The 12,926-nt window shown below is 46.4% G+C and overlaps 1 protein-coding gene and 1 non-coding gene across 2 annotated transcripts in view; one reads left to right on the plus strand and one right to left on the minus strand.

Moving 5' to 3' along the window:
- Positions 1 to 12,926, plus strand: part of MRPL19 (mitochondrial ribosomal protein L19) — a 161,742-nt gene that overhangs the window by 126,646 nt on the left and 22,170 nt on the right. The window lies entirely within an intron of this gene.
- TRNAR-UCU (transfer RNA arginine (anticodon UCU)) lies at positions 1,644 to 1,729 on the minus strand. Its single transcript is given in 2 exon segments — positions 1,644 to 1,679; positions 1,693 to 1,729. It is a non-coding gene; the product is annotated as a tRNA-Arg (tRNA).

The raw sequence follows: 12,926 nt of genomic DNA on the forward strand, positions 1-12,926 counted from the left end.
CACGCATTTTTTTTTTAAATTTCAGATGTATATAAACTATACATAATTTTTGCCTAAAATGATTTGACATCCCAGATGTAGTCAATGGAGGATGTTGGTCTGTAATTGTACAATGAGCTGCCTGCAGCATCTCTGGACTGGTCTCCCATCACAGACATCTGGGGCATCATTGGTCGGCAATTGTAGAGGGAGCTGCCAGCAGCAGATCTTGATGATTTTTTCCCAGTGCATTTAACACTGCAGAACGTTCCTCAGATGACCATTAGCAACCTCACTGATAAAAGCTAAGGTTGTAAGTGTGAGGATTTCTGTATGTGGCGTTCATACTGAATCCTGGAAAAATGGATACAATTTTGTAAGCCTCACAATTTATCATTTACGGTTTGTGTATGTGCCTAATGTAATGTCTGTAAATTAATGTATGAATGTGTGCTAGGTCCATTCATCTATGTAGATTACATGTGTATATATTAAAACTAGCTATAAACCAGTTCTACGCCCGGGTGGTGAGCATTTTTATTGATATATGGTCTCTCATCCTGGTGTGCATGGTACCCTCACCCCCCCCCAATCCTGGTAAGCATGGCATCCTATTCCTCATCCTGGTATGCATGGCCCTCTCACCCCCCCTATCCTGGTATGCGTGGTCCTCTCATCCCCCCTATCCTGGTATGCGTGGTCCTCTCATCCCCCCCCATCCTGTCCCCCCCCCCCCCCCCCCTATCCTGGTATGTGTGGTCCTCTCACCCCCCTATCCTGGTATACGTGGTTCTCTCACCCCCCTTTTCGTGGTAGGCATGGCCCCTCTCCCCCTTTTCTGGTAGGCGTGGTCCCCTCTCCCCCCTTTTCTGGTAGACGTGGACCCCTCTCCCCCCAATCCTGGTATGCATGGTCCCCTCACCCCCCCTTTCCTGGTATGAATGGTCCCCTCACCCCCAAATAGTGGTATACATAGTCCCCTCACCCCCCTTAAGTATGGTCCCCCTCACCCCTATTAAGCTACACACAAACAAAAAAAAAACATTTATACTCGCCCTTCTTTCCTGTTCCAGCGCTGTCACATTCTGCTGGAGGCCGGGGGAGGAGTCTGGCGCTGGAGTACGCGCATGCCCATACCTCTGTCTGGCACCATATTGCTAAAGACACACTGCAAATGTGTCTTCAGTAAAATGGCGCCGGATCGCGCTATGCGCATGTGCAATTCCGGCCGCACTTCTGCCCCGGTCTCCGGCCATAGAGAAGCGCAGCGGCAACGCTCCTCCTGATCAGGTAAGTATGTAAGTATGGCACCCGAGATTGCGGTATGTACGCATACCGCCATCTCCGGGTGCCATACACACTCCTCACCGCTGGATGCCTCATTCTGGCTGGAGCCAGACTGCGCAGGCTTCAGACAGAGTGACGCTTAGCCCGTTATATATTAAAATATACTAGAATTAGCATAGTTAATAAATTTCTCAATGAGCGGTTTACCCAAGCAGAATGACTAGTCTCATGAATAAAAAAAATCAGCTATAAAATATTAAGTGCAGCCAATACATTATGAAGACAGTAAACCCAAGATAATTGCATTTAATTGCACTTGGATATTTTTTAAAAGTCTTTTGTAAGAAAAAAGAAAATATGTATGTTTTGCAAAACCACAACTCTGGTGGGACTCAAACCCACAACCTTTGAATGTCCTCTTCTCACTAGAAGTCCAATGCGCTATCCATTGCGCCACAGAGCCATCTGTTGCCTGACTCTCATGGGCTGTGACCTCTGCTGCTCCACACATAGTTTCTATCACAGATGTGAGGGTCCTCCATTGAAGGAGAACTGTAGCAGCTCCTCATTCTGGTCACAAAGGAGGATCCTGCTTGGAGACCACCTCTCCCTTGTAGAAAACTATGAATAATTAGTTTGCGTAAAATCCTTTAACTGTTTGCTTCCCCCTTTCACAGTGAGTGATGAGGGTATGTTCACACGTTGCGGATTTAATTGCGGATCCGCAGCGTTTTTTTGCTGCGCGGAATTGCATCAAAAATCCAGAGATACAGCTTCTTTTTTTTTTTCTTCCCCCGCAGCATGTCAGTTCTTTTGTGCGGATCTGCAGTGTTTCTGCGCCCATTGACTTGAATTGAGTCGGGCACATCCGCAGCAAAACCGCAGGTCTAATAAAGATCTGCAGTTTTGCTGCATATGAAACGCTGCAGATCGGGAGAGGAGTGTGGACGGTGACAGTGTGCATGTATGGTGTGTGGGTGGCGGTGACTGTGTGTGCGGGGGTCATCGGGCTGTGCCGGGGGGTTTGCGGGGCTTGCCGGGACTGTACGGGGTATAGCGGGGATGTGCTGGGGGTCATCGGGCTGTGCAGTGGGTTTGCGGGGCTGTGTGTATGTAGGCATTGTCTGATGGGACTACAAGTCCCATGGGGCGATGCCTGCTACACTGACAGTGAGTGACACTTTAGCTAATGATGGGACAGTAGTAGTCCTATCATCCGGCTAATATGTTGAATGTAAAAAAACATACAACATATAACATACAGAACATACATATAACATACAACACATAACATAGAGTACATACTCACCAATCATCTAATGATCCGAAGCCCTCGATCACCTGTAATAAAAATAATAAACCAACCTATACTTACCTTTCCGCCAGTCCAATTAACGAGTGTCCCACGACAATTTCCCTAATAGAACAGTGACATCAGGTGATGTCAGTGCTCTACAGGGGCTCCAGCGATGAAATGACAGGAGGTAATCCTCCGTTGTGTATCCCTCCGCCGCCGGGAAAGAGGTCCCGTAACCATAACCCTAATTCTCACGCAGCATTGCTGTAAAGTGAGACCCTGAACTCAGGTAACCTCAGTGATGCACTGCAGGAGCCATTGTCTCCAGTCGGTTCATCACTGGGAGGCCCCATAGAGCAGTGCTATCACCTGATGTCACTGTTCTATAGGGGAAATCGTTGTGGGACATGTTATTAATTGGACTGCGTTAGACAAGGGAGTATACGGTTGGTTTAGTTTTTTTACTTTCTATTATAGGAGACCGAGGGTGTCACTTGGATTTGGGCATGCAATAAACATATGAAAACTGTGTTGTGTTATATTTCATTAAAAGACTTTATTCTTGTTTTTTTAATCTTTTCAAAAGATTAATAATGGATAGGGGTCTTATTGACGCCTCTCCTTTAACTGGGCTTATTGTCACCTTACAATAGCAAGGTGACATTAACCCTCATTACCCCATATCCCACTGCTACACGGGAGTGGGAAGAGAGGGGCTAAGTGCCAGAATTGGCGCATCTTATAGATGCGCCATTTCTAGGGCGGCTGCGGGCTGGTATTTGTAGCCGGGGGGGGGGGGCAATATCCATGGCCCCTTCCTCCTGGGATATGAATATATGATTATCAGCCAGCAGCTGTCTGTGTAGCCTTTCTGGCTATAAAATATAGGGGTTCTCCTATTTTAATAGCCAGTAAAGGCTATGCAGACAGCTGCGGGCTCATATTCATAGCCTGGCAAGGGGCCATGGGTATCACCCCCTTCCCAGGCTACAAATATTGGCCCCCGACTTTCCCCCTCTGGTGCAGAAGTGTGTGGCATCTCACGCCATTTTTTATGAAACATTGTTCATTAATAAACATGGATAAGGATATATCTATAGATATATGTATCTATCATCATCTGTCTATATGTGTGTGTAATGGAGTGTGAGTTGGACAAATGTAAAAGAAGAGGATGGACCAGAAATGACATCAAACTTTTTTTTTTTTGCTAAATGACATTTTACGCACAAAATCCGCATCTCTTGGCGTTTTTGCAGCGGATTTGATTCGATTTTCCAGTGTGATTTTGCCTGAAGATTTTTATGCGTTTTTGCAAGCTAAATAAAGATGTCATCTAACAAAAAAAAAAAGTTTGATTTCATTTCTGGTCCAACCTCCTTTTATATTTGTCCAACCCACACTCCATTACACATAGATGATGATAGATATATCTATCCCATATCTATCTACAGATAAATACATAGATATACAGTTGTGGCCAAAAGTATTGACACCCCTGAAAATTTTGTCAGATAATACTCAGTTTCTTCCTGAAAATTATTGTAAACACAAATTCTTTATTATTTTCCTTTAATTTGTCTTAAATGAAAAAACACAAAAAGATTTGTCCTAAAGCCAAATTGGATATAATTCCACACCAAACATAAGAGGGTGGACAAAAGTATTGGCACTGTTCGAAAAATCATGTGATGCTTCTCTAATGTGTGTAATTAACAGCACCTGTAACTTACCTGTGGCCCCTAACAGGTGTTGGCAATAACTAAATCACACTTGCAGCCAGTTGACATGGATTAAAGCTGACTCAACCTCTGTCCTGTGTCCTTGTGTGTACCACATTGAGCATGGAGAAAAGAAAGACCAAAGAACTGTCTGAGGACTTGAGAAACCAAATTGTGAGGAAGCATGAGCAATCTCAAGGCTACAAGTCCCTCTCCAAAGACCTGAATATTCCTGTATCTACCATGCACAGTGTCATCAAGAAGTTTAAATCCCATGGCACAGTGGCTAACCTCCCTAGATGTGGACGGAAAAGAAAAATTGACAAGAGATTTCAACGCAAGATTGTGCGGATGTTGGATAAAGAACCTCGACTAACATCCAAACAAGTTCAAGCTGCCCTGCAGTCCGAGGGTACAACAGTGTCAACCCGTACTATCCGTCGGCATCTGAATGAAAAGGGACTGTATGGTAGGAGACCCAGGAAGACCACTTCTTACCCCCGAGACATGAAAAAGCCAGGCTGGAGTTTGCCAAAACTTACCTGAAAAAGCCTAAAACATTTTGGAAGAATGTTCTCTGGTCAGATGAGACAAAAGTAGAGCTTTTTGGGCAAAGGCATCAACATAGTTTACAGGAGAAAAGAGGCATTCAAAGAAAAAACACGGTCCCTACAGTCAAACATGGCGGCGGTTCCCTGATGTTTTGGGGTTGCTTTGCTGCCTCTGGCACTGGACTGCTTGACCGTGTGCATGGCATTATGAAGTCAGAAGACTACCAACAAATTTTGCAGCATAATGTAGGGCCCAGTGTGAGAAAGCTGGGTCTCCCTCAGAGGTTATGGGTCTTCCAGCAGGACAATGACCCAAAACACACTTCAAAAAGCACTAGGAAATGGTTTGAGAGAAAGCAGTGGAGACTTCTAAGGTGGCCAGCAATGAGTCCAGACCTGAATCCCATAGAACACCTGTGGAGAGATCTAAAAATGGCAGTTTGGAGAAGGCACCCTTCTAATATCAGGGACCTGGAGCAGTTTGCCAAAGAATGGTCTAAAATTCCAGCAGAGCATTGTAAGAAACTCATTGATGGTTACCGGAAGCGGTTGGCCGCAGTTATTTTGGCTAAAGGTTGTGCAACCAAGTATTAGGCTGAGGGTGCCAATACGTTTGTCTGGCCCATTTTTGGAGTTTTGTGTGGAATGATCAATGTTTTGCTTCATTCTCTTTTGTGTTTTTTCATTTAAGACAAATTAAATGAAGATAATAATACCAAAGAATTTGTGTTTGCAATCATTTTCAGGAAGAAACTGAGTATTCTGATAAAATTGCAGGGGTGTCAATACTTTTGGCCACAACTGTATCCATGTTTATTAATGAACAATGTCATAAAAAAAAAAAAAAAATGGCATAGACTACCGCGCACTTTTCTGCACCAGAGGGGGAAAGCCGACGGCTGGGGGCCAATATTTGCAACCTGGGAAGGGGGTAATACATTTTTATAATAAAATGGGGGCGTCTTATAGTCCAGATTTACGGCAGCTTACCTGGGGGGCGGTGGCTTGGGGTCATGGGAGATAGGGTCCATGCTGCAGGAAGCAGGCGGTGATGGAAAAAGCCCTGGGGGTGTCCCAGCGGTGCCAGGCTGCTGGTCCTGGGCTGGCGTGCATCAATTTCCTGACTGTGGGCTTCAGGAAGACGGTCGCCTCCGGTGGCACATGCGCATATTAGGATTTCGGATGAGGACCAGCAGCCTCGCCCCACTTCTGCCGCCGGCTTCCTGCAGCAGAGACCCGGCTTCCTGTGACCTCGTTCCACAACCAACACCACCCCCTGTAAACTACATTCAGATAGTAAAACACACCCCATCTTTACTTCCAAATTTGGGGGGGAAAAAGCGTCTCTTATAATCCAAAAAATATGCTAAATTCTGCTGAGGACCGGAAAGAAATGGTGAGCGAGATCTGAGCGATTTAGTGTGGGTCTACTGCTGCAGATTATTTTCCCAACAAACTGCAATATGTGAACATACCTAGAGCCATAATGAATGTGTTCTGAACAATAAAAGATAATTATCAATGCAAATCAAAATGAATAACCCATGGAGGTCTGGATTTGGAATGATACTCAAAATCAAAGTGGAAAATCAAATTACGGGCTGATCCAACTTCAGTGGAAGTGCATCATGACAAGGAAAAGATGCTCAGTAGTGTGTGTGGCCTCCATGTGCCTGTATGACCTCCCTACATTGCCTGGGCATGCTCCTGACGAGGCGGCAGATGTTCTCCTGAGGGATCTCCTCCCAGACCTGGACTAAAGCATCCACCAACTCCTGGACAGTCTGTGGTGCAACGTGACGTTGGTGGATAGAGCGAGACATGATGTCCCAGATGTGCTCAGATTCAGGTCTGGGGAAAGGGCGGGCCAGTCCATAGCTTCAATGCCTTCATCTTGAAGGAACTGCTGACACACTCCAGCCCCATGAGGTCTGGCATTGTCCTGCATTAGGAGGAACCCAGGGCCAACCGCACCAGCATATGGTCTCACATGGGTTCGGAGTATCTCATCTTGGTACTGAATGGCTATCAGGCTACCTCTGGCGAGCACATGGAGGGCTGTGCAGCCCTCCAAATAATTGCCACCCCACACAATTATTGACTAACTGCCAAACCGGTCATGCTGAAGGATGTTGCAGGCAACAGATCACTCTCCACGGCGGCTCCAGATTGTCACATGTGCTGAGTGTGAACCTGCTTTCATCTGTGAAGAAAACTGGGTGCAAGCGGTGAATTTGCCAATCCTGGTGTTCTGTGGCAAGTGCCAAGTGTCCTGCATGGTGTTGGGCTCTGAGAACCCCCATCTGTGGACATCGGGCACTCAGACCACCCTCATGGAGTCGGTTTCTAAGTTTGTGCAGACACATGTACACTTGTGGCCTGCTGGAGGTCATTTTGCAGGGCTCTGGCAGTGCTCCTCCATGCACAAAGGCAGAGGTAGCAGTCCTGCTGATGGGTTGTTGCCCTCCTACAGCCCCCTCCACGTCTCCTGGTAGTGCCTTCAGCCTCTGGACACTACGCTGACAGACACAGCAAACCTTCTTGCCACAGCTCGCATTGATGTGCCATCCTGGGTGAGCTGAACTACCTGAGCCACTTGTGTGGGTTGTAGAGTTCGTCTCATGCTACGAGTGTGAAAGCACAACCAAATTCAAAAGTGACCACATCTCAGCACCAATGCTTTCTGGCTGATGTTTTGGTCTGTGGTCCCCACCTGCAGAACCACTCCTTTATTGTGTCTTGATATTTGCCAATAATTTCCACCTGTTGTCTATTCCATTTGCACAACAGCATGTGAAATTGGTTGTCAATCAGTAAGCAATATTGCTTCCTAAGTGGACAGTTTGATTTCACAGAAGTTTGATTTACTTGGAGTTATATTCTGTTGTTTAAGTGTTCCCTTTATTTTTTTGAGCAGTGTATATTTATACATACAAGTCTACAACAATCAACACGTAGAACTAAGGCCACTTTCACACATCAGTTTTTTGCCATCAGTCACAATCCGTTGGCTATCGGATCCATCAAAAAAAGAATCAGTCGCATCATTTTTTCCATCTGTTTCTTCCGTTTTTCGACTGATTCGTTTTTTAAAAGTCTGCAATTCAGTGCGCTGTAGAGTAAAATCACACTGACATGTTAGAATCGAAATAGATATTTATATATATAGTGAATTCTCCATATATATATATATATATATATATATACACCCACACACACACAGTGCCTTGCGAAAGTTTTCGGCCCTCCTGGAGCTTTTCAACCTTTTCCCACATATCATGCTTCACACATAAAGATACCAAATGTAAATTTTTGGTGAAGAATCAACAAGTGGGACACAATTGTGAAGTTGAACGAAATTTGTTGGTTATTTTAAAGTTTTGTGGAAATTCAAAAACTGAAAAGTGGGACGTGCAATATTATTCGGCCCCTTTACTTTCAGTGCAGCAAACTCTCCAGAAGTTCATTGTGCATCTCTGAATGATCCAATGTTGTCCTAAATGTCTAATGATGATATAGTTCACCTGTGTGTAATCAGGTCTCCGTATAAATGCACCTGCTCTGTGATAGACTCAGGGTTCTGTTTAAAGCACAGAGAGCATCATGAAGACCAAGAAACACAACAGGCAGGTCCGTGATACTGTTGTGGAGAAGTTTAATGCTGGATTTGGATACAAAATGATTTCCAAAACTTTAAACATCCCAAGGAGCACTGTGCAAGCGATCATATTGAAATGGAAGGAGTATCATACCACTGCAAATCTACCAAGACCCGGCCGTCCCTCTAAACTTTCATCGCAAACAAGAAGACTGATCAGAGATGCAGCTAAGGCTGGTTTCACATTTGCGTTTTTTTTCGCGGTAATTTAGCGCTAAATAGCGCATGCGTTTTTTTTTTCTATACTTTGCATGGGATGCGCTTATGTGCGCATACACATGCGTTTGTACGCGTTTTACCGCGCATGCGTTTTTTTGCGGTATGCGCTCGGGCGCACAAAATGCAACCTGTTGCATTTTTTGTGCGTCCGATTTGCCTCAAAAAAACGCATGCGCGCGCAATGCGTTTTTTTACAGCAAGACACCCAATATAAGTCTATGGGTGCGCATATGTGCGCATTGGCATGCTTATGTATGCGTTTTTTTTGCACATGCGTTTTTTTTTTGTTAACCATGGAATTTAGGGGTTTGGGTTAGAGTTAGGGTTAGTTAAGGGGGTTTAGGGTTAGGGTCAGGGTTGGGGTTAGGGTCAGGGTTAAGTATGGTTTGGTTAAGGGTTAGGGTCAGGGTTAGGGTTAAGTATGGTTTGGTTAAGGGTTAGGGTTAAGTATGGTTTGGTTAAGGGTCAGGGTTAGGGTTAGTAAAGTCATGGTTTGGGTTAGTGTGAGGGGCCACCTAATGTTGGAAAAAACCGCAAATGTGGTAAAAACGCATAAAAACGCTGCGTTTTTTTCATGCATGCTCATAAAAATGCTTGAAAAAAACGCAGCAGTTGTATGCTTTTGTATGCGTTTTTTCAATGCGTTTTTTTGCGGGGAAAAACGTGCTGCAAAAAAAAGCAAGTGTGAAACAGGCCTAAGGGGCCCATGCTCACTCTGGATGAACTGCAGAGATCTACAGCCAAGGTGGGACAGTCTGTCCATAGGACAACAATCATACACTGCACAAATCTGGCCTTTATGGAAGAGTGGCAAGAAGAAAGCCTTTTCTCAAGGATATCCATAAAGAGTGTTGTTTAAAGTTTGCAGCAAGCCACCTGGTAGACACACCAAACATGTGGAAGAAGGTGCTCTGGTTAGATGAAGCCAAAATCGAACTTTTTGGCAACAATGCCAAACGATATGTTTGGCGTAAAGGCAACAGCTCATCACCCTGAACACATCATCCCCACTGTCAAACATGGTGGAGGCAGCATCATGGTTTGGGCCTGCTTTTCTTCCGCAGGGACAGGGAAGATGGTTAAAATTGATGGGAAGATGGATGGAGCCAAATACAAGACCATTCCTGAAGAAAACTTGTTGGAGTCTGCAAAAGACCTGAGACTGACGGAGATTTGTCTTCCAACAAGACAATGATCCCAAACATAAAACAAAATCTACAATGGAATGGTTCACAAATAAACGTATCCAGGTGTTAGAATGGCCAAGTCAAAGTCCGGACCTGAATCCAATCGAGAATCTGTGGAAAGAGCAGAAAACTGCTGTTCACAAACGATCTCCATCAAACCTCACTGAGCTCGAACTGTTTGCCAAGGAAGAATGGGCAAGAATTTCAGTCTCTCGATGTACAAAACTGATAGCGACATACCCCAAGCGACTTGCAGCTGTAATAGCAGGAAAAGGTGGTGCAGCAAAGTATTAGGTTAAAGGGGTCGAATAATATTGCACTCCCCACTTTTCAGTTTTTGAATTTACACAAAAATTTAAAATAACCAATAACTTTCGTTCAACTTCACAATTGTGTCCCACTTGCTGCTGATTCTTCACCAAAAATTTACATTTGGTATCTTTGTTTGAAGCATTATGTGGGAAAAGGTTGAAGAGTTCCAGGTGGCCAAATACTTTTGCAAGGCACTGAATATACACACACAAAGTTTGACAATTTATTATTCTGCTAATCCAAAAAAAGCCCTTGTTCTGTGAAAAAAAAATAAAATAAAAAAACCAACAATATGCATACCTCGCCGCCGTTCAGTCAGGTCCCCCGCTGCAATCCATCACAAGGGGTGAACTAGTTTATAACGGGGACCGGTGCTAATTTTCGACGGACAAAAAACGTTGCTCTGTGCGTCATGTCCGGCCAACAGAAAAAAAATTTTCAAGGGATCCACGATAGAGATAAGTAACGAAAACATAAAGCCCATGAGAGACATCACCCTCTCCCCCCCACAAACCCCCAAGAAAGTGACATTACCCGATCCCGATAGCCACAAGGGAGTTACAAATGTGTGAAGACAATCCAGCTTGGAAATTGAAAGATAGATAAAAAAAAAAAAAAAAAAACATGCTAAAATTACCATGTTTTGATTTTTAAGAATTTTTTCAATTATCACTTCCAAGCTGGATTGTCTTCACATTTTAGCCACATTTGGTCCCAGGGATTCCATTCTTCTGCGCGCCTAGAGCTTGAGTAAGCAGTGATTTCTATTTTATCTACAATGGAATTACATCACCCCCTTCCCCACACAGCCCCTCATCATCACACCCCCTTCCCCACACAGCCCCTCATCATCACACCTCCTTCTCCACACAGCCTCTCATCATCACACCTCCTTCTCAGCACAGCCCCTCATCATCACACCTCCTTCTCCGCACAGCCCCTCATCATCACACCCCCTTCCCCGCACAGCCCCTCATCATCACACCCCCTTCCCCGCACAGCCCCTCATCATCACACCTCCTTCTCCGCACAGCCCCTCATCATCACACCTCCTTCTCTGCACAGCCCCTCATCATCACACCTCCTTCTCAGCACAGCCCCTCATCACACCTTCTCAGCACAGCCCCTAATCATCACACCTCCTTCTCAGCACAGCCCCTAATCATCACACCTCCTTCTCAGCACAGCCCCTCATCATCACACCTCCTTCTCAGCACAGCCCCTCATCATCACACCTCCTTCTCAGCACAGCCCCTCATCATCACACCTCCTTCTCAGCACAGCCCCTCATCATCACAACTCCTTCTCAGCACAGCCCCTCATCATCACAACCTCATTCTCAGCACAGCCCCTCATCATCACACCTCCTCAGCACAGCCCCTCATCATCACACATCCTTCTCAGCACAGCCCCTCATCATAACACATCCTTCTCCGCACAGCCCCTCATCACACATCCTTCTCCGCAGACCCTCATCATCACACCTCCTTCTCACACCTCCTTCTCAGCACAGCCCCTCAGCATCAACCTCATCCGCACAGCCCCTCATCACACCTCATCACCACACCTCCTTCTCTGCACAGCCCCTCATCACACCCCCTTTTCCGCACAAACCCTCATCACACCTCCTTCTCCGCACAGCCCCTCATCACACCTCCTTCTCCGCACAGCCCCTCATCATCACACCTCCTTCTCCGCACAGCTTCTGACCATCACACCTCATTTCTCCGCACAGCCCCTCATCACCACACGTCCTTCTCCGCACAGCCCCTCAACACACCTCCTTCTCCGCACAGCCCCTCATCACACCTCCTTCTCCGCACAGCCCCTCATCACACCTCCTTCTCCGCACAGCCCCTCATCACACCTCCTTCTCAGCACAGCCCCTCATCACACCTCCTTCTCAGCACAGCCCCACAGCATCACACCTCCTTCTCAGCACAGCCCCTCATCATCACACCTCCTCAGCACAGCCCCTCATCATCACACATCCTTCTCAGCACAGTCCCTCATCATCACATCCTTCTCCGCACAGCCCCTCATCACACATCCTTCTCCGCACAGCCCCTCATCATCACACATCCTTCTCCGCACAGCCCCTCATCATCACACATCCATCTCCGCACAGCCCCTCACCACACATCCTTCTCCGCACAGCCCCTCATCATCACACATCCTTCTCCGCACAGCCCCTCATCATCACACATCCATCTCCGCACAGCCCCTCACCACACATCCTTCTCCGCACAGACCCTCATCATCACACCTCCTTCTCACACCTCCTTCTCAGCACAGCCCCTCAGCATCAACCTCATCCGCACAGCCCCTCATCACACCTCCTTCTCCGCACAGCCCCTCATCACCACACCTCCTTCTCTGCACAGACCCTCATCACACCCCCTTTTCCGCACAAACCCTCATCACCACACCTCCTTCTCCGCACAGCCCCTCATCACACCTCCTTCTCCGCACAGCCCCTCATCATCACACCTTCTCGGCACAGCTTGACCATCACACCTCCTTCTCCGCACAGCCCCTCATCACCACACCTCCTTCTCCGCACAGCCCCTCAACACCACACCTCCTTCTCCGCACAGCCCCTCAACACCACACCTCCTTCTCCGCACAGCCCCTCATCACCACACCTCCTTCTCAGAACAGCCCCTCATCACACCTCCTTCTCAGCACAGTCCCACAGCATCACACCTCCTTCTC

Source organism: Dendrobates tinctorius, unplaced genomic scaffold (genome assembly GCF_039654945.1).
Source record: "Dendrobates tinctorius isolate UK_male_01 unplaced genomic scaffold, ASM3965494v1 ptg000093l, whole genome shotgun sequence".
NCBI classification, from domain to species: Eukaryota; Metazoa; Chordata; class Amphibia; order Anura; family Dendrobatidae; genus Dendrobates; species Dendrobates tinctorius.